This window comes from Castor canadensis, chromosome 9, assembly GCF_047511655.1.
Source record: "Castor canadensis chromosome 9, mCasCan1.hap1v2, whole genome shotgun sequence".
NCBI classification, from domain to species: Eukaryota; Metazoa; Chordata; class Mammalia; order Rodentia; family Castoridae; genus Castor; species Castor canadensis.
This window is the reverse complement of record NC_133394.1, coordinates 110,948,943-110,968,746: the sequence shown is the minus strand read 5'-3', so window position 1 is coordinate 110,968,746 and position 19,804 is coordinate 110,948,943.

Sequence of the window (19,804 nt, the reverse complement as noted above, 5' to 3'; positions counted from 1 at the left end):
TGAGCTCATTGTTTAAAATCTACAAGTTGATTCTTGTAAACAATATCAAAAATATATTCCTGCCAGGTGCCAGTGGCTCACACCTGTAATCCTAGCTACTCAGAAGGTATAGATCAGGAGGATCGCGGTTCAAAGCCAGACTGGGCAAATGGTTCTGTGAGACCTTATCTTGAAAAACCATTCACAAAAACAGTACTGCAAAAAAAAAAAAAAAAAAAAAAAAGAACCAGAGCAAAAATGGTCTGGAGGTGTGACTCAAGACATAGAGCATCTACTTTGCAAGTGCAAAATCCTGAGATCAAACCCCAGACACACCAAAAAAAAAAAAATCTTGAATGTGTGAAATAATAACATACTGTCATAGAAAATGCCAGGTTTTTCTACAAGTCACATATGATGAATTCTTTAGAAACAAGAACAAAAAAAAAAAAAGATTTTGGGCTGGAGGTGTGGTTCAGAGCATTTACCTTGCAAGCTTAAAGCCCTCAGTTCAAATCCTGTTCCCACCAAAAAAAAAAAAAAAAGATTTTTGACAGTCGCTCTAGGAAGGGCAGAATAGATATGGCAATCTCACCTCTCTGACAAAACATACTACTTTAAATATCACTTTCCCCTAGGCTTAGTCATAAAGAATCTGTCTTTTCCATTGTCATTAAGTTGTACTTACCAAAACAAACTTCCATATTACTGAAAAAAGTTAAAAACTTTGAAGAAAGCTTGATTTTTGTGGCAACTCACATCAATGAGTATAATAAATGTTACAAATTTTCTTTTGAATTTATGGCAGTTAATGACCTCAAATTTGATTTGGAAAACGTTTCCATGCAAGAATTGGTTTTAATTTGCCCTGCTTCTGTGAAAAAAAATCTCTTGTATTCCTGAAGTTCTCCTAAATTCCCTTTACCTCTTTTATAGCAGTGCTTCTCAAACTTTAATGTGCCTGGATATCTGGTCAAAATGCATTTTTTTTTTTTGTGGCACTGGGGTTTGAACTCAGGGCCTCATGCTTACTAGGCAGGTGTTCTTACCACTTGAGCCACTCCACCAGCAAAAAATGTGATTTCTAATTCAGTAGGTGTGGGTTGTGCCTCAGACTGCATTTTCACAAGCTCTTAGAAGATGACAGTGGTCCATGAACTAAACTCTGTGGAGCAAAACTTAGTTTTGTTTTTGTTTTCTTTTTGGTACTGAGAACACTTTAGATTATAGATGGCACAGTAATGCACACCTATAGTCCCAGTTACTTGGGAGGATCAACTGAGCCCAGGAGTTTGACACCAGCCTGGGCAACAGCCTTGTCTCAAAAACAAAAAAACAAAAAAAAAAAGGTGAGAAAGCCAGACACTGGTGGCTCATGCTTATCATCCTAGCTACTCTGGAGGCAGAGATCAGGAGGAACAAGGTTTGAAGCCAGCCCAGGCAAATAGTTTGAGAGACAATATCTCGGAAAAACCCTTCACACACACAAAAAAAAACCAGTAAGGGATGAAACCCATCAAACACTGGGATTACAATGGAAGGGGGCGAACTTGTTTCAAATACACTGTATTCATGTATGGAATTATCACAATGAAATCATCTCATATTATTAGTGTGTACTAGCTCAAAAATAAAATTAAAAAAAGAAAAGAATGGGAGTAATTCTGGGAGTGTAGCTCAGCAGTGAATGTTTACCTAGCATGTACAAGACCCTGGGTTTGATCTAAGACTAGATTACAAATTCCACGCCCACCACCAGATTACACTTTTGGTTGTTGTTTTTTTGGTGCCAGGGATTCAGAGCAGGGCTTCACACACACTAAACATACACTCTACTGCTGAGCCCCAGCCCCAGCTCCTAACTCCTTAAAGCTCAGCGGGGCCAGGACTTGAAAGCAGGAACTTCATGGATTAATCCAGCATGACTTTTCATAAGGGGACATTTAGGAATGAGAACAATATGAGAGATGGTTCCTCAGAGGAACACTCGCCTAGTATGCATAAGGTCCTGGGTTGATCTTCTCACTACAAAACAAGACAAGACAAAACAAACAAACAAAAAAAACCCATGAGGAATATTAATAGGGACTATCTTGAAGCAGAACTTGTTGAGGGTTTTATAAAGGAGAAACACCAATGGGGGTTAAAACAAGGAAGGACTTGGTCATTTTGGTTCTCTCTCTCTTTCTCCATCTCTCTCCCTGTCTTTCTCTTTTTCTCTCTTGCTAAACACTAAAATTTAGTTCCAGAGACCGCACACAATGCTGATCAGTAGAGAAGTAGCCAGATAACATAGCAACAAAGTCCTGCCTCGTCTCTATCTTAGTCTCTCAGGACAGCAAGTATAAGATGATCAATTTCAATGAACAAAAGACAGAACACACAGTTGCTTAAGATGTGCATAGGGTTGGGGTCTAGACTCATGTGGTAGACTGCTTGCCTGCAAACTCAAGGCCTTGGGTTTAAGGCCCAGGAATACACACTCCCCCCCACACACACATGCACACATACGTGATCTCAAAGTTACAAACTCCCAGGCCTTCACAGTTTTGCGAGTACTATATAAGAAAAAGTCTTTAAGGAAGCCCTCTGGATTTCCTAACAAATTTGCAAAATCTCCAATTCATTCTAAGCTCCAATTCTTTGTAAAATGTAGTACATTTCTCAGGAGAAAACAGATGGGGTCTTTCCTATTTTGGCCAAGAAACATAACCCCAATGCCTACCTCAATCATGACATTAATTACCTTGCCATATAAGACATTTAAACTGTTTTCTCACTTAGACTAACTCACTGGAAATGACAACAGTAAGGCCTGGTTTTATTGAGTGTTTATATGAGCCAGGCATATTTTAAACACTTTTTGTCTTCACTATGGCCTTACCAGATAGGTTCTCCTATCTATCTCCATTTCACAGATAAAGAAACTGAGGCTTACACTTATAGTAATTATTACCCAAAGTCATAGAGCTCATTAGTGGAAGGGTTGGGAGCCCAGAGCCTCTGACCCTGGAAACCCATACCACATTCCACTTGAATGGAATGTTCCTAGGGCAGTTCTCTCAATAATCCTACCATGGAGCACAGGTAGTGCAGAAGGCATCCAATCGTGTTGGATTTCACGTGGTGAGATCCCATCGGGAATGTAGTCAGTATAAATCTCTTCCAGAAGTCTCAGGTGCGCCTGCAGTCTAAGTTGTCTACTTGTGCTCACTCTACATCCTCAACTCCCTTTACCTTCCCGTGCATTCAGATCCAGCTGGGCACCTGTCCCCCTTACTCTACATGAAGGGATCTTCTCTAAGTCTCTCCTATCTTCCATGTTGCCAGATCACATGCACTTGAGTCCTACCTAACACAGCCAGTCAGCAGCATTTGACCCTGTCCTTTCCCACCAGCCCTCTGGTCTCTCTTATGCTATGCTGTTATTTTTCTCTGATATCTTTGTTCACTCCTCAACCTCCTTTGTTACCTCTTTATCCTCCATTGAGCTCTAAGTATTGGAGTTCCTGTTTGATATTGTACCAAATAACTATTCTGTGTCTGTCCTTCCTCCTCCTGCTCCTCCTGCTTCTCTTCCTATTCCTCCCCTTCCTCCTCCTTCTCCTCCCATTCTTAGTGCTAGGGATCAGCCCAGGGCCTTTGGCACACTAGGCAAGCACCCTACCACTGAGCCACACCTCCACCCCTCTCTTCTATTATTCTACTCTGTCATACTCCTCATTTGTCCTCTTGCTTTATTTTTCCTGTGGTGCTGAGGACCAAATCCAGGGTCTTGTGCATGGCAGACCTGAGCTACATCCCCAGCAGTTATCCTCTTGCTTTAAATTCCTTCCCTAATGGACTGGAGGGATGGCTTAAGTGGGAGAGCACCTGCTTCACAAGTGCGAAGCCCTGAATTCAAACCCCAGTCCCACCAATAAATCAATAAATCAATAATGTTTATTTTGAAAGCTGGGCATAATAGCGCATGCTTATATTCCTAGCACTGGGAAAGCTGAGGCAGGAAGATCTCAAGTTTGATGCCAGCCTGGGCTACATAGTGAGACCCTGTCTCCAAACCCAAAAAACCCCACAATAAAAACAAACAAAAAGGATTGTTTCCTTTGGGGTCATGATGAGGAAGCACCTTCCTGTAGTCCCAGCTACTCAGGAGACTTGAGCCCAGGAATTTCAGGCCAGCCTGGGCAGCACAGGGAGACTGCCTTAAATGGTGATGATGATGAAGAAGAGGAGGAGAAGAAAGGCAGCAGTGGCTCACACCTGTAATCCTAGCTACTAGGGAGGCAGAGATCAGGAGGATCACAGTTTGAAGCCAACCTGGGCAAATATTTCGGGAGACCATATCTAGAAAGTACCCAACACAAAAACAGGGCTGGCAGGGTAGCTCAAGTAATGGAGAGCCTACAAATTTGAGGCCCTGAGTTCAAGTTCCAGTGTTGGAAAAAAAAAAAGGAGGTAATAGCAATGCCTGTTTCCTGTATGTATTTGTATGTCATTTCAAAAAATGCCTTGGTAATTATTAACACTACCTTGCTCAGTATAACTAGTGTATAGATTTTAGTTTTCAGACCATGCATTTTAAAAATATTTAAATATCAATTTAAAAATATTTGCTTAAAAATATAATCTTGCTTCTGATTAGTTGTGAATCACACAGAAAAATTTAGTTTGTTTGTAAAAATATATGACACTTTAGTATTTGACTTATTTTTTGTGGTTGTGGAGTTTGAACTCAGGGCCTCACTGTTGTTAGGCAGGTACTCTACCACTTGAGCCACTTCTTCAGCTCTAGTATTTGAATTTATACCTGTAGAAACTAATAGAACCTGTAAAACTACTGTAGAATAAAGATAGCCAGGCACTGGTAGCTCATGCCTGGAATCCTAGTTACTTGGGAGGCTGAGATCATAGGATCACCGTTTTGTGCCCAGTCCAGGCAAATAGTTCTAGAGACTCAAAATAACCAGGGCAAAAATGACTGGAGATATGGTTCAAGTATAGAACACCTGCTTCGTAAGCACAAAGTCCTGAGTTCAAACCCCCATCTCACCAACATCAATCAATCAATAAATAAATAATGAAGTACTGGTAGAACACTTGCCTAGCAGATGTGAAGCCCTGGATTTAATTTCCAGTACCACCAAAGAAAAAACACTTACAAAATAAGGATAACCAATGATTGGATTAAAATTTTTCTCTGTGTGTGAATGACTCATTTTATGTGGATTGCCAGTTCAAGATGACCTTATGCTTGCTAGGGAACAAATTTCCAGTGACTTGCTAACTAGTTAGATGGCACCTATCTACATGACAGGTAGGTGGGGAAGTATCTACTCTAGAGATCCCTGGGACAGTCCCCTCTTCCTGACCCCCTCCCTCTGCACTGGTACAACTCTGCATGTGAGGCTGGATGGATGGATTTCCATAAAGCCACTGTCCCTTCCTGTATGCATTCCCTGCTTCTCTGACCCAAATTATGTAAGGAACCCCTTCAATACGACATCTTGGCTACCAGGCACCCATTCCCCCATCTTCCTATTGATTTGTCATTCAGCCTCAGCGCTCCCTACTGAATTGTGGGCTTCTTTGGTTTGTTTGTTCTGGTACTGGGGTTTGAACTCAGGGCCTCTTGCTTGCTAAGCAAATGCTCTACCACTTAAGCCATGCCCCCCAATCCCTGTGGACTTCTTTTTATCCCTAAGGTGTAACAGGGAACTAGTCATGTGTCCGTAAGTACTGATTCTCCTGCCTGCTCCATGCCAAGAACTGTGCTAGGCTAGTGCTGGAATTGCACTGGTGACCAAAATAGCAGACTGACATCAAGGAATTTGCAGTTTGGTGGGGGAATCAGTCATGAATGAAACACTCAAATAACTAACTAAATTGGTATTTAGGGCCAGTTAACTACCAGAGCATATATAGCTTTAGTAGGATGTGACATTTAAGTTGGTCCCTGAGAATAAGTACATGTTGCTCGAGAAGATTGCTTGCATGTGCGTGTGTGTGTGTGTGTGCACATGCATGTGTTGCATGGAGGTAAGAGGGGTGCTAAGGCTATCATGGGTGGTTCATACCTATAATCCTAGTTAATTAGTAGGCAGAGATCAGAGATCAGGAGGATCATAGTTCAAGGCCAGCCCAGGCAAATGGTTGAAACACTATCTCAAAAATACCAAAAAGGGCTAGAGGAGTGACTCAAGTGGTAGAGCACCTGCCTAGCTAGCATGAGGCCCTGAGTTCGAACCCCAGTACTGGAAAGATAAAAAGCGGGGGGAGGGGTGTGAGAGGCCCAGAAGAGAAGCAGAGATGGCCACGTGGGCCAAGGTCAGGCCTCATAGACCTTATTGAACAGGGCAAAAGTAAGAAAAAGGGCCAGGCGCTGGTGGCTCATGCCTGTGATCCTAGCTACTCAGAAGGCAGAGATCAGGAGAATTGAGGTTCAAAGCCAGCCTGGGCAAATAGTTTGCTAGACCCTATCTCAAGAAACTCTTCACAAAAGTAGGGCTGGTGGAGTGGCTCAAGGTGAAGGCTCTGAGTTCAAGCCCCAGTACCACAAAAAAAAAAAAGAAAGAAAAAGAAAAGAAACCTAAACACAATGGCTAGGAGTGTAGTTCAGTGGGTAACAAGTCCTGGGGTCAGCCTCCTCCACCAAAAACTCAGAAAGAAATGGGAAGGTACCTATAGGGGATTTTGTCAGAAGCTTGATGGGATAAGATTTGCGTTTTTATAAGTTGACTCTTTAGGGCTGTCAGATGAAGAATAGAATCTAGAGGAACTGGAATGGGGAGGTTAGTTAAGGCAAGAGGTAATTGGGCTTAATGAGTATATATGCTGAGTGAATGAATGGATGTTAGAAGTATAAGATATCAGGCCTAGAAAGTCCCCAGAAATCCCTCCTCAGTCACCTAGGAATCTGAGCCCAGAATGGCACCAGGAAGTCTCCGTGCTTTGCACCTTATTTCATAGCAGAGCTGGAACTGCAAACCACTGTGCATTTTATCTGTTTCCATCTTTTTTGCTTTGTTTTGTTTTTGCAGTGCTGGGGATCCAACCCGGGGCTTTGCCATATGTTAGATAAATGCTCTACCATCAAGGTAATCCCCATCTTCCATTTTTTTTTTTAATGGATGTCCTCATATGACTCACCTATTTATTTATTTAGTGGTGCTGGTGATTGAACTCAGGGCCTTGCACATGCCGGGCAAATGCTTTGCCACTGAGTTACATCTACATCCCTCTCCCTTCCTCTCTTCCTCCCTAGCTTCCTCTTTTCCTCCCTCCTTCCTTCCTGTCTCTTTCTTTTTTCTTTCCTTTCTCTTCCCTTCTCCCAGTTGTTAGGACTAGGCCTCCCCCTCTCCCCTTCTCCACCCACCCCTCATGCTTCCAAGTAGATTGGACTTTCTTGCTCAAATTGTGTCACTTTTGATCGTTTACCACAGAGTGTTGCTTGCAAACTTTTTTAATTAAAAAAGAAAAAAAATGCACATATGAATAAAATAACAATTAAAAAAAGAACCAACTACACTAGCTCTTATCCTAATAAATATATGTCCTTAATAACAAAAAAAAAGTGGTGCTTTACTAAGTGATGGATATACTAAGTTCATTATTACACTATACTCTCTATCTTGATATTTCAACAATGTTGATAGTAAGTGGCTTCACTTCTTGGTGGCACTGGTGTTTGAACTTAGAGTCTCCCACTTAGCTAGGTAAGCTCTCTACTATTTGAGCTACTTCACTGACCCTTTTTTGTGATGGGTTTTTTTAGAGATGCCAGGGCTGGCTCCGAACCTTGATCCTCCTGATCTCTGCCTCCTGAGTTGCTAGGATTACAGGGGAGAGCAAGTGGTACCTGGTAGTCAGTGGCTTTATAAGAAGTACTTTAAAACTGCTTTGACATAGGTACAAATTCAAGGCCTTTGAAACAGGTCCAGGGCTCTTGGCTCTCTTACCCTTACATGGAACAGGTCAGGAATTAAAAAATGATTGCCAGCCATACGTAAAGCCAGATTGCTGAACTCCATGGCACTTGCCTGAGGAAAATCACATAGCCTTTCTGGCTCTGCTTTAAAACAGGAGTCCATACCTATTACATATGGAATATTGGGAGACTCAACTGATTTTTTTTGTTTTTTGTATGTAGAAGTCCCTGATCAATGAATGCTGATTGACCTTTGCCTTGAAACTGAGCAATCAATATCACCATAGCTTTTGGTATAAGTCACCAACAATGACTAGCTAGTTGTTGATTCATGATTTGTATTACCTGTTAAACTTGAACAGCATTAGGGATTTCTTGTTTTGGTTGTCTTGTTTTGGCATTATTACTTATCTCATAGCCTCAAATTACAGAAAGAAAAGATAGCAGCTTCTCTGTGCTAAACAGTTGTACGGAAGGTGGATGAAGGTGGAGTAATCTTATTTGCTTTCAATCTGAAATCTACAGGCCTTGGAGCTGGTGGCTGACAGTTAAAAGGATTAGCGCTAGCTCTCACAGCTTCTTCCTTTCCTCTCCCTTTTTTTTTTTTTTTTTTTTTTTTCTTGGCAGAACTTGGGCTTGAACTTAGGTCCTCATGCTTGCTAGGCAGGCACACTTACCACTTGAGCCACTTTGCCAACCCTTTTTGGGGTGGGTTTTTTTCGGGATAGGGTCTCTCAATTTGCCTGGGGCTGGTTTGTGACCATGATCCTCCTGATCTCTGCCTCCTGAGTAACTAGGATTACAGGTGTGAGCCACTGGTGCCTTCCTTTCCTGTCCTTATTTGATGTGGTCCAACCCTCATATTTGCCCATCCTAAGCATGGCTATGGGATAACAGGTACTTAGACACTGTTTTTGCTGAAAACCATTGACTCCCCACTTGGGCCTGCAAATGTCCAAAGGGTAACTAACAGCAGGAGAAAATCTTGGTGTCTCTGCCTCCATTTCATATTTATATCCTTTGCACTGAGCTGGTCTCTCCTACATTCTCTGGCAGCCACCTTGGAATCCAGGAAGGACAGGACTGTTGGATAAATATCCTGTGACTGGAGTCAAAGCTACCCCCTGCCAGCCTTCGGTGACTTTGTCATTGTGAAAAGGCCCTGCCTGACCAATCCTGAGAATGAGCAACCCATACCTCTGACCACTGGACCACACTTGTGACAGGGACTGTTTAGCAATTGTGCATACCTCTCTCCCCTGCCCCAATTCTTCCTCCATCATACCTAAAGCCCCAAGATGGGCTGAAGTGTTTACTTTGCCTCATCCTGCAGTTACCTATGACACGTAATAAATCTCCTTTCTTACTGCCCTTCACTGCTCCTCACCTGTTTATTTGGTGTATTGGGGTGAGTGGCCACTCCTGACATGTGGAACTCCCAGAATTGGCCTTTGATCTAAAACTGCAGTTACAGTACCCTCACACGTGCTAGCCCGGCTGTCGCTTTCATTTCTGAAGCATATGGTGTGGTGGACCTTCCTTGAATGGACGGGCTCAGGCAACTCTTCACATAGCACCTTCTTTTTTAACCCTCTTCTCACTCCTTCTCCACATAGAACCCAGGAGTGTAGAGAGATTGGATTCAGTACCTCTCCACTTTCTCTCCATAATCCCAGTCTCCCAGCAGTGAGGGCAGATTCAAAGGAACAAATCTGGCACGGAAATATCCAATAATTGATCAGCAAATAAAGCAATTAATAAGCAAGTTTGATCCCTATAATTTAGGTATAGCTTTTTAAAAAAATTTTTTGGTTATATTTTTCTGTGACAATCATTTCCATACACATAACATTTAAAGATGCATATTGCAGAAATTAAATACCCCAATAACAGTGGTCAGTATTTTGACCACCAGCTGAATGTTTCGTATGTATTGCTCTATGTGATGGGGAGGTTATGTTGGGTTAATAGCTTTGTGTCTGTTTACGTGTATGTGCGTATTTTCTCCAAAACCACTGTACATACTTCCCCAAATACAGAGTGAGATAGTCAATAATTATTTTATTCAAAAAGTTTTTACTTGGGTTGGGGATGTGGTTCAAGTGGTAGAACACCTGCCCAGTGAGCATGGGACTCTGAATTCAAACCCCAGTTACACACACACACACACACACACACACACACACACACACACACACACACAAAAGAGAAAGAAAGAAAAAAGGAAAAGAAAACAAGTAAAAATTCTTTCTAAAGTTTTGGAGACCTGATCTCAACACATACACTGGGCTTGGTGGTATAGATCTGTAATCCCAATTACTCAAGAGGGATAAGAGGGATAAGATTGTCATGGGGGAAGAAGGGTGGGGAGAGCCAGGCACGAATGACTCAGGCCTGTAATTCTCACTACTCAGGAGGCAGAGATGAGGAGGATCGCAGTTCGAAGCCAGCCCCAGCACATAGTTCTTGAGAGACCCTATCTCAAAAATACCCAACACAAAACAGAACTAGTGGAGTGGCTTAAGGTGTAGGCCCTGAGTTCAAACCCCAGCACTACAAAAAGAAGGATGGGGAGGGGAATTTGAAACCCTCTCTGAGAAGTAACTAAAGCAAAAAGGACTGGGGTGTCTCTCAAGTGCTAGTGTACATGCCTGGCAAACTCATGGCCCTGACTTCAATCAAAATGAACTTTCTTCAGGGCTGAGATGTAGCTCAGTGGTAAAGTGTTTGCCTGTCATACTTGAGGCCCTGGGTTTGAACCTCGATATTGCAAAACAAAGCAAACAAAAAAGTAAAATGAACCAGTGAGACATTTAAAACAAAGCAAAAGCATTTTTTTTTTTGCAGGTTTCAACATTTTCACAAGCCTTAATAAACTAGTAGACTTGGCTTAGAAATGATGCTACCAGAGCAGGGTGATTTTGTTTTCTGTACCAAACTGTCTGGATTGCAGATTCTTTCAGAAAAATACTGTGAGGTTTCAGCAGATCAGTGCAGGTGAGGCATCTTCTGGAAGATGCTGTTGATGACAGACAGTACAAGCAATGGAATGGAATGAGGGAAAATGGCTTGGCTTATTTTTTTGTTTTCTTTTTTGGAAGTACTGGGGTTTGAACTCAGGGCCTGATGTTTGTTAATTACTTGAGTAATTACCCCAGCTTTTTTTTTTTTTTTTTTTTTAAAGACAGGGTGTCACTATGTAGTTCAGTCTAGCCTTCAGCGCCTGATGCTCTTGCTTCAGCCCTGAGTGCTGGGATTACAAGTGTGAATCAAAGGAGTGGGGGCATATTTATTAAAAAGTTATTTGTGGGGTAGGGGTGTAGCTCAGTAGTAGAATGCTTTCACAAGGCTCACTGGCACACACACACAAAATAATAATAATAAACCTTTGAAAAAAACCTGACTGCTTGTTTAATGAGCTCACTTTACTGTGTTTATCAATCCTGTGCTGTTGTTTTATGCATTTTGCACAGATCCAAGCACTTCCCTGCCATATTTGACTGCCTTAAAAGTCACCTAGCATGAGCCTAAACCCTGTAAATATCCTCTTCTAACTACTGTTCTGCCAAGGTGCCATTCTCTCTAAACTTGGCCTTACTTGATCAGCAAGGTGTTTTTGATGGTGTTTTGGCAGATTAAGGTTGGCAGCAATAATCTACATCACAGACTTCCAGGAGCAGTGAATGAAATCACGTACCTGTAAGATTTTTTTTTTGTGGTGTAGGGATTTGAACTCAGGGCTGACAACTTGAGCCACTCTGCCAGCCCTTTTTTTGTTATTTATTTATTTGTTTATTTATTTATTTGAGACAGGGTCTCATGCACTATTTGCCCTGGGCTGGCTTTGAACCTGGATCCTAATCCCTGCCTCCTGAGTAGGATTGTAGGTGTGAGCCACTGGCACCAGCAGACATTTATATTTCTTTACCTGCCTTCCACTCTCACACCACCCTGAATAGAGAAATTACTTAAGAAATTTCTGCTGAATTAAACAGCTTTGCCTTCTCCTCTATGTCAGGAAATTTGTCATTGGATATAAGATACAGGGGGATAATCCAGGATGGTCTCATCTCAAGAACCTTAATTTAATTGTACCTACAAAGGTCATGGGAGCCAGCCTTGCCTGGTAATATGAAGATGAATCATTTAAAAACACTAGTTGATAAATTGATTATGGCAGAGGATTGGGGGACTATATCAACTGTCGGGTTACTCAGTGCACATGGATTTAATGTTGGGAGAGATAAGTAGTCCTGGATCTGTTCTAAGCCAGGGGAATCCAGGCACTTGTTCTTGTACTAAACCCATATCGTGTATTTCTGTCCACTGGACTCAACTCAATCCTCTTTGGATAGTTTGAAGTGAACAGTACCAATTTTCCCCCTTTATGTTCTTCCTTTCTAGATTGCATCCAGACTGGCATCTTATGGGATGACATTCCAAGCTCAATACAGGAGTTTATGACTTCATCTCTATCCAAATCAATGTACTTGATTAGGTTAAAGTTTAACCGTGACACCACAATTCTAATGTATTGTCATGCTGTGTTTGGGCTTTTTCTTTTTCTTTTTTTTTTGTTTGGTGGTACTGGGGCTTGAACTCAGGGCCTTCATCTTAAGCCACTCTGCCAGCCTTTTTGGTGATGGGTATTTTCAAGACAGGGTCTCTTGAACTATTTCCCTGGGCTGTCTTCAAACTGCAATCCTCCTGATCTCTGCCTCCTGAGTAGCTAGTATTACAGGCATGAGCCACCCGTGCCCAGCTATGTTTGAGCTTTTCTGAGAGCTTTATCACTGCTTATTTATCATTTACTTACTTATTTATGTATATATGTATGTATTTGGTGGTCCTGGGGTGGAACTGGGGCCTCATGCTTGCTAGGCAGGCGCTGTACCATTTGAGCCACTCTGCCAGCCATTTTTCATGCTGGATATTTTTGAGATAAGTTCTTATGAACTATTTGCTCAACTGGCTTCGAACTGCAGTCCTCCTGATCTCTGCCCCCTTGAGTAGAAAGGGTTACAGGGTGTGAGCCTCTGGCATTAGGCTGTACTCAGGATTTTTACTTGCTAGGCAAGCACTCTATCACTGCTTATTTAATTCCATCCTGAAGCCATACTCACACACAGAAAAAAGATGTCTGTCCCCTACTGATTCCAGGCTCTTCACCTTCAGTCCTGTTTTGCTTCAGCTCCAGTTGCTTTGCCATCTTGGTTTGGCTGATGTTCCTATAGCCCTTCTTTTGCCTCTTCCTTTGTCTCTCCTGGGATGATACTTTAGAAATGTCTTTCAAGTAACCGACTTATGTAACCCATGCCCATGGGCTGCTTAGTGTCCCCCAAGACTTCCTCCTTGAAGCTTGCTTGCCATGTAGCTGGAAGCAGCTTCTCCTTTCAACTCTTCCTGACTGCTTTTCCAAAAGCTGGCTTGTTTCATTTCCTCATCTAGGCTATATGAGGGAGGGAAGGTTAAACCCGTTTCATACTTCTTTGCCTGCTTCCTACCCTCAACTCACCTTTGTACCTTAAAAAAAGAAGGTGCCTAGATAAAGCAATCTCAAGGACAAGAAGAACTTTTTTAGGCAGAACGGGGTTTGAACTCGGGGCCTTGCACTCTTACTGCTTGAGCCACTCAGCCAGCCCTTTTTTTGTGTGCTTTTTTTTTTTTTTTAATTTATTTATTTTTTGAGATAGAGTCTCATGAACTATTTGCTCAGGCCAAACCACCATCCTCCTGATCTCTGCCTCCTGAGTAGCTAGGATTATAACATGAGTCACTGCACTCAGCTAGGAAGTGACTTTTTCGGTATACAGTTGTTCTCAGATATGGCATTTTGTGAAAGGGTCTGAATATTTACCAAAATAACCCAGATAACTAAAACACTCACCCAAAGAAAAATTATTGCCGATTATGTACAATATTCTTCCTTTTTTTGTTGTTTTTGTTTCATTTGAGATGAGCCCAGGCTGGCCTCAAACTCATAAACTTCCAGCTTTATCCTTCCAAGTACTGGGATTACAGGGTTGCACCACCACACTTGACTCTTTAAAAAATTTATTTTATTTTTGAATTAGCATGCACTAATAAAATGAGAGGGATTTCGTTGTGATAATTCATACAGTGTACTTTGAGCAAGTTTGCCCCCTCCATTATTTTTCCATTCCCCTGTTACCCCCACTTTTTTTGAAACAGAATGTCATTATGTTGCCTAAGTTGGTCTCAAATTCTTGAGCTCAATTGATCCTCCTGAGAGTCAGCCTCCCCAGTAGCTGGAACTACAGACAAGCACCAGCACTCCTGGTCTAAGAACTCTTTCTTCCTGCCTTCCTTCCTCCTCTCCTTTCCTCCTTCCTTCATTTCTTTCTTTTTTTGTTATCTCCAAGCTGTGGGCAAAAACTGATTTATACTTTCTTTTTTTTTTGAGGTGCTGGGGTTTGAACGTAGGACATTGCACTTGCAAGGGAAGTGCTAGAGCACTTGAGTCAAGCCACCAGCCCTTACACTAACTTAAAAAAAATCTTTTTAGTGGTTTGAACTCAGGGTTTCATATTTGCTAGGCAGATAATCTTCCATTTGAGCCACACCTCCAGTCCATTTTGCTCTGATTATTTTGGAGATGAGGTCTCTCAAATTATTTGCCTGGGTTAGCCTTGTACCTCGATCCTCCTGATGGGAGACTTCCAAGTAGCTAGGATTACAGGCGTGAGCCACCAGGGCCTACCAAGAACTTTAGTTTTGTATTTTCTTTTTGGCAGTACTGGGGTTTGAAGTCAGGGCTACACCTTGAGCCACTCCACCAGCCCTTTTTTGTGAAGGGTTTTTTCAAGATAGGGTCTTGCAAACTGTTTGCCTGAGCTGGCTTGAAACCATGGATCTTCCTGATCTCTACCTTCTAAGTAGCTAGGGTTACAGGAGTGAGCCTTTGGTGCCTGGCTGGGTCATAAGTACTTTAAATGTCACAGAAGACAGTAAGAGCTTCCATGGCCAGAGGTTATTATTATTATTACTATTATTATTATTATTATTATTATTATTATTATTTTGGTTGGCTGGGCTTATACTCAGGGCATTAAGCTTGCAAAGCAGGCGATCTACCTCTTGAGGCACACCTCCAGTCCATTTTTTTGCTTTTATTTTTTATTTAGTTTTTCGAAGTTAAAAGAAAAACAAAAACCCTTGTGTCCAGGGCTGACTTTCAATAGATCGCAGCGAGGGAGCTCTCTGCTATGTATGGAACCCCGACCCAGAAGCAGGTCGTCCACGAATGGCTTCGCGCCAGGGTCCACACGAACGTGCGATCCGTGACCGGCGGGAGGGCGGCGGTTTCCCGGGAGGAAGGGCTGTCCGCACCCGACCCCCGGTCCTGAGGCGCGGCGACGGCGCGGGGTGGACCCGACCGAGACCCGGGTCCCCCGCCTCCAGTCCATCGTTTGCTGTCATTTTGGAGGAGGGTGTCTTGGGAACTATGAGATCCTCCCCCCATCTCAGCCTCCCGAGTAGCTAGGATTACAGTCGTGAGCCACCAACTCCTGGCTGAAGGCAATTAATCCTGGGTTCAATCCCCAGTATCCACCTCCCACCTCCAAAACATAACAAAATAAAACAAAGCAACCCTCCCCGGCCCCAATCAAAAACTAAGAGCTACCCCCTCCCACCAAAAAAAAAAAAATCAAAACTAAGAGCCTTAAGATCTTTTCAGTTGTGCTATTTTGTGGTCTACATACCATATGGAGGGAGAATTGTGGGAAAGACAAAGGCAAAGGCAGAGCAGGGGGTAGGGCAATGCAGATGATGGGTTGTGCTGCTTGCATTTAAACAGCAAGTGGTGGGGCACAGCTGGCTCACACCTGTAATCCTAGCTACTCAGGAGGCAGAGATCAGGAGGATTGTGGTTCAAAGCCCGCCCAGACAAACAGTTTGCAAGACCCTATCTCGAAAAAACCCTTCACACACACAAAGGGCTGGTGGAGTGGTTCAAGGTGTAAACCCTAGATTCAAATTCCAGGACTACAAAAATAAAAAAACAAAACACAAAAGACCAGCAAGTGGGGGGGACACCTGAGGCCCAAACAGACTGCTAATGTCACTGAGAAAAAGCCAGCCAGAAATTGACATGTACAAGTAGGGATGTACTTGGAATATAACACAGAGGAGAGTGGGCAGAGAGATTTTCCACAGGACAGCGGAGCACAGGGACCAGATTTATTTATTCATTCAACAGATAGTTATCAGGGAGGTTCAATGAGTTCTGCCAGCATTTGCATAAGGAAGACTGTGATGGGTACTGAACTGGGGGTGCTAACATGCGTAGAGAAGTCTCCACTTTGAGAGACTGGGACACCAAGTGAGAATCCAATAACCATTCATTAAACAAACACTTTTTGAGCAACTACCAAGTTATAGGCACTAGAAATAAAGGCAAATCTGCCTGTTCTGCTGGAGCTTAAATTCCAGTGAAGGAAGATAAACAATAGAGGAATAAATAAAATCCCTGGCTCAGGTGGAGGGTGAAGCTCAGTGGTAGAACCCTGGCTAGCATATGTGAAGCCTTGTGTTCCAGTCCCACCCAGCACCACAAAGAATAAAAACAAAACACTTAGCATGTTAGTGGTCAAAACAAAGCGAAAAAGCAGGAGAAGGCAATTGGATTGGGTTTAAGGGAAAAAGGTTGTAATTTTAAATAATGTGACCACTAAGAAAATGGCATTATGGCATTTTTTGAAGGAGAAGGAATGAGCATTGGGGACAGAGGGGGACAGGATGGTCTTGTAGAAGAGGAACAGACTGCAGAGCAATGGCTGTGAGTGGAACAGAGCCAGGGTGCCAGGAGGCAAGTGTGGCTGAATGAAAGAGACAAGGACAATAGATTCAGAGTGTGAGCTGGGCTCCAAAAGCAGGCAGGAAGGAGCCCAGCTCAGTCTCAAGTTCCCTTGCTGGTCTCCTCCCTTCTCAGCATGCAGGGAACACCTCCCTGCCTGGAGCGGTAGATGCCACAGGGGATAAGACAAGACACTGTGTTCCAGTTATCAGAACCAGAACGAAAGGTCAGGGTCCAACTGGTAGCAAAGGTAGATAATGCTGAATTCAACAAGACTAGGGCAGACCTTAAAGGCCTTCAGTCACACTTGTTTTTTTGTTTTTTTTTTTTTGGTGGGGGGACAGGTTCTTGTCTTGCTATGTCATCCAGGCTAGCTTTGGACTCTTGATTCTCCTGCCTCAGACTGCTCAAGGCTTCAATTACAGGTGTGTGCCACCACATCAGGTTCAGACACTGTGGGTCAGGACCTGCTGGTGGGTCTCCACAAAGGGGAGGAAACCAGGAAGGCCAGGTACACTAAACTTAAAAACACATATAATTGTACTAGGAAATCCACACACAAGATAAAAAATTTCACATGGAATAAAAAACACTCTAGCTAGGTATTGGTGGTTCAAGCCTATAATCCTAGCTATGTAGGAAGCAGAGATTAGGAGGATCGTGGTTCAAAGCCAGCTGGGGCAAATAATTTGAGAGACCCTATCTTGAAAAAACCCATCACAAAGAATGGCTGGAGGAGTGGGGCCTAGCAAGTGTGGGGCCTTGAGTCCAAAACCCCAGAGCTGGAAAAAAAAAAAAAAATCACTCTAACTGGGCATGGTGGTGCACAACTGTAATCTCAGCACTCAGAAGGCCAAGGCAGGAGGATAGTGATCTATTTGCAGGCCAGCAAGGGTTACATAGGGAGACCCTGTCTCAAAACAACTAGACAAAAACACCTTAGATATTTAAACTGCTGAGGATTTGGCCATCACTGTTACTAGTCCAACTTCTTCATTTTGCAGACAAAGCTCAAAAGAAGTGATTTCTCAAAGCCACAGAGGAAAGAGTTACCCAGAGTCTGGCCTAGGTGGCCTGGCTGAGTTTCTACCCTGTCCTAATCATTCTTATCTTTGAGGACAGGATGCCTGTAGGCTGGAGGTTCCTCTTCAGGTAGGCTAGCCCAAACCGGTAGGATCTAAGATGCCTGTCAGTGACCGTGCTAAACAGAGGACACTCCCCCAGAGTCATGACAGTTGACTGGAAAGATCCATAAAAGGAACGAAAATAGGTGCGCCTGAATTACAGGAAAATCTCTGTCCATTCCCTGAAAATTCGTCAATTTTCCTCTCCTTTATTAGCTTATTCCTTCTCATTTCTTTCACTCTATAACCTCCTGACCCCCACGGTTGAGAAGCTGACTTCGAGCTTGAAGTCTCTTCCAAACAATTCCACAATTCTAAGAGGGGGAAAAATGACCCAGTTTGGAGGCAAAAACTGGTAACAGAAGGAGAAACCAGACCTCAGCTTTCTTAACCACTGTGTATTCCTTTGTTTTATGTTTTCTACCCCCACCAAAAATTTCAAAATAAGGTTATAAAGAATACATATATGTATTTGAACTTTTCAAATAGGGTCTTACTAGGTAGTCCAGACTGGCCTTGAACTCCCAGTCTTCCTGCCTTGCACTTTTTTTTTTTTTTTTTTTTTTTTGGCAGTATTGGGGCTTGAACTCAGGGGCCTTCACCTTAGCCACTCCACCAGCCCTATTTTTGTGAAGGGTTTTTCATGATAGGGTCTCACATAACTATTTGCCTGGGCTGGCTTCGAACCGCAATCCTCCTGATCTCTGCCTCCTGAGTAGCTAGGCCTCCGGCTGCCTTGGACTCTTGAGAACTGTGATTGCAGGAGTGTGCCACCATGGCAAACAATGTTTTAAATTGTGTTTTAAGTTAACTCTAAACTTTAAAGAAGTAGAAATTGTTGTGGAGAGCTAAAATTTCAGACTGAGGTCTTTTTCGGCTTGGGGGGAGCAGTGTCCTGTGGCAGTAGAGTGGTGACAGGCACTACTTGCTACAAAACAGTGAAAAGGAAAAAGGCCCCTATCTTTAGGCCTTCACAGCCTAATGTCTTCCCTTTGGTTCGTGACAGCAGAGGGCAGACAGAAATCTTCTAACATCAGGTTGTACCCCAGTCTTTAATCAACGCAAACCTTGAGTCAGCCGTACATTTAAAGCATATTATTGAGCTAAAGCATAAACATGGATGCTCAGAAAGTGTTTTACCAAACTTCTGAAATAAATCTCTAGAGAAAAATATGATGAAGAGCATATGCTAATTGAAACTTAAAAAAAACAATGAATTAAATATGTAGACTAGAATTCATCTAAGAACTCATTCACATTTCAAAGTCTTGCAGATCTTCAATTGTGAATGCAGCAAAATAGAGTATAGCCTCTTGAAAAACAATTAGGAATTCAAGTTCATAGCACCAGCTTCCTCCAGGGAAATCTATTGATTTGTAATTTGGCCTTGAATTTGACCTTGGCTCATGTCATGATAATTTGGATTACTCTGAATATGCCATCCCTTGAACAACGGGCCTCTGCTAATTTTAAATGAATGCAGCTGTCCATTCGCCATTCTTTTATTTGCATCACAATATGTGGGAATAAATTCATAATTAATAAAACATTTCCAGTAAACAGCCAGATTGAGGACATGAGGACATTTACCTAGTAAGTTTAAAAAGAAATATTTCATTTCTGGCTTTTTGTACATAAAAGAAAACAGTGGATGCTTTCCGGCAGTCTTGGTAGGGGTCACAATTATACCCGAGGCTATAGTGTCTAAAAAAATCATGTAAAAGCAAAGCAGATTTTAGTTAAAGCTGGGCCCCGGGAGGCCTAACTTTCCCCCCCTCCCTCCTGTAGCCCAGGCTGGACTAGAACCTGAACTCTGATCCTTCTGCCTCGACCTCCCGAGTGCGTGGATTACAGCCGTCTCTACCACCATGCTGGCTCTTCTCAGTCTTTATCCATAACCTACTTCCTGAAATATTTTCTTCTTACAACTCACAAAATGATTTCATTTCCCCAATT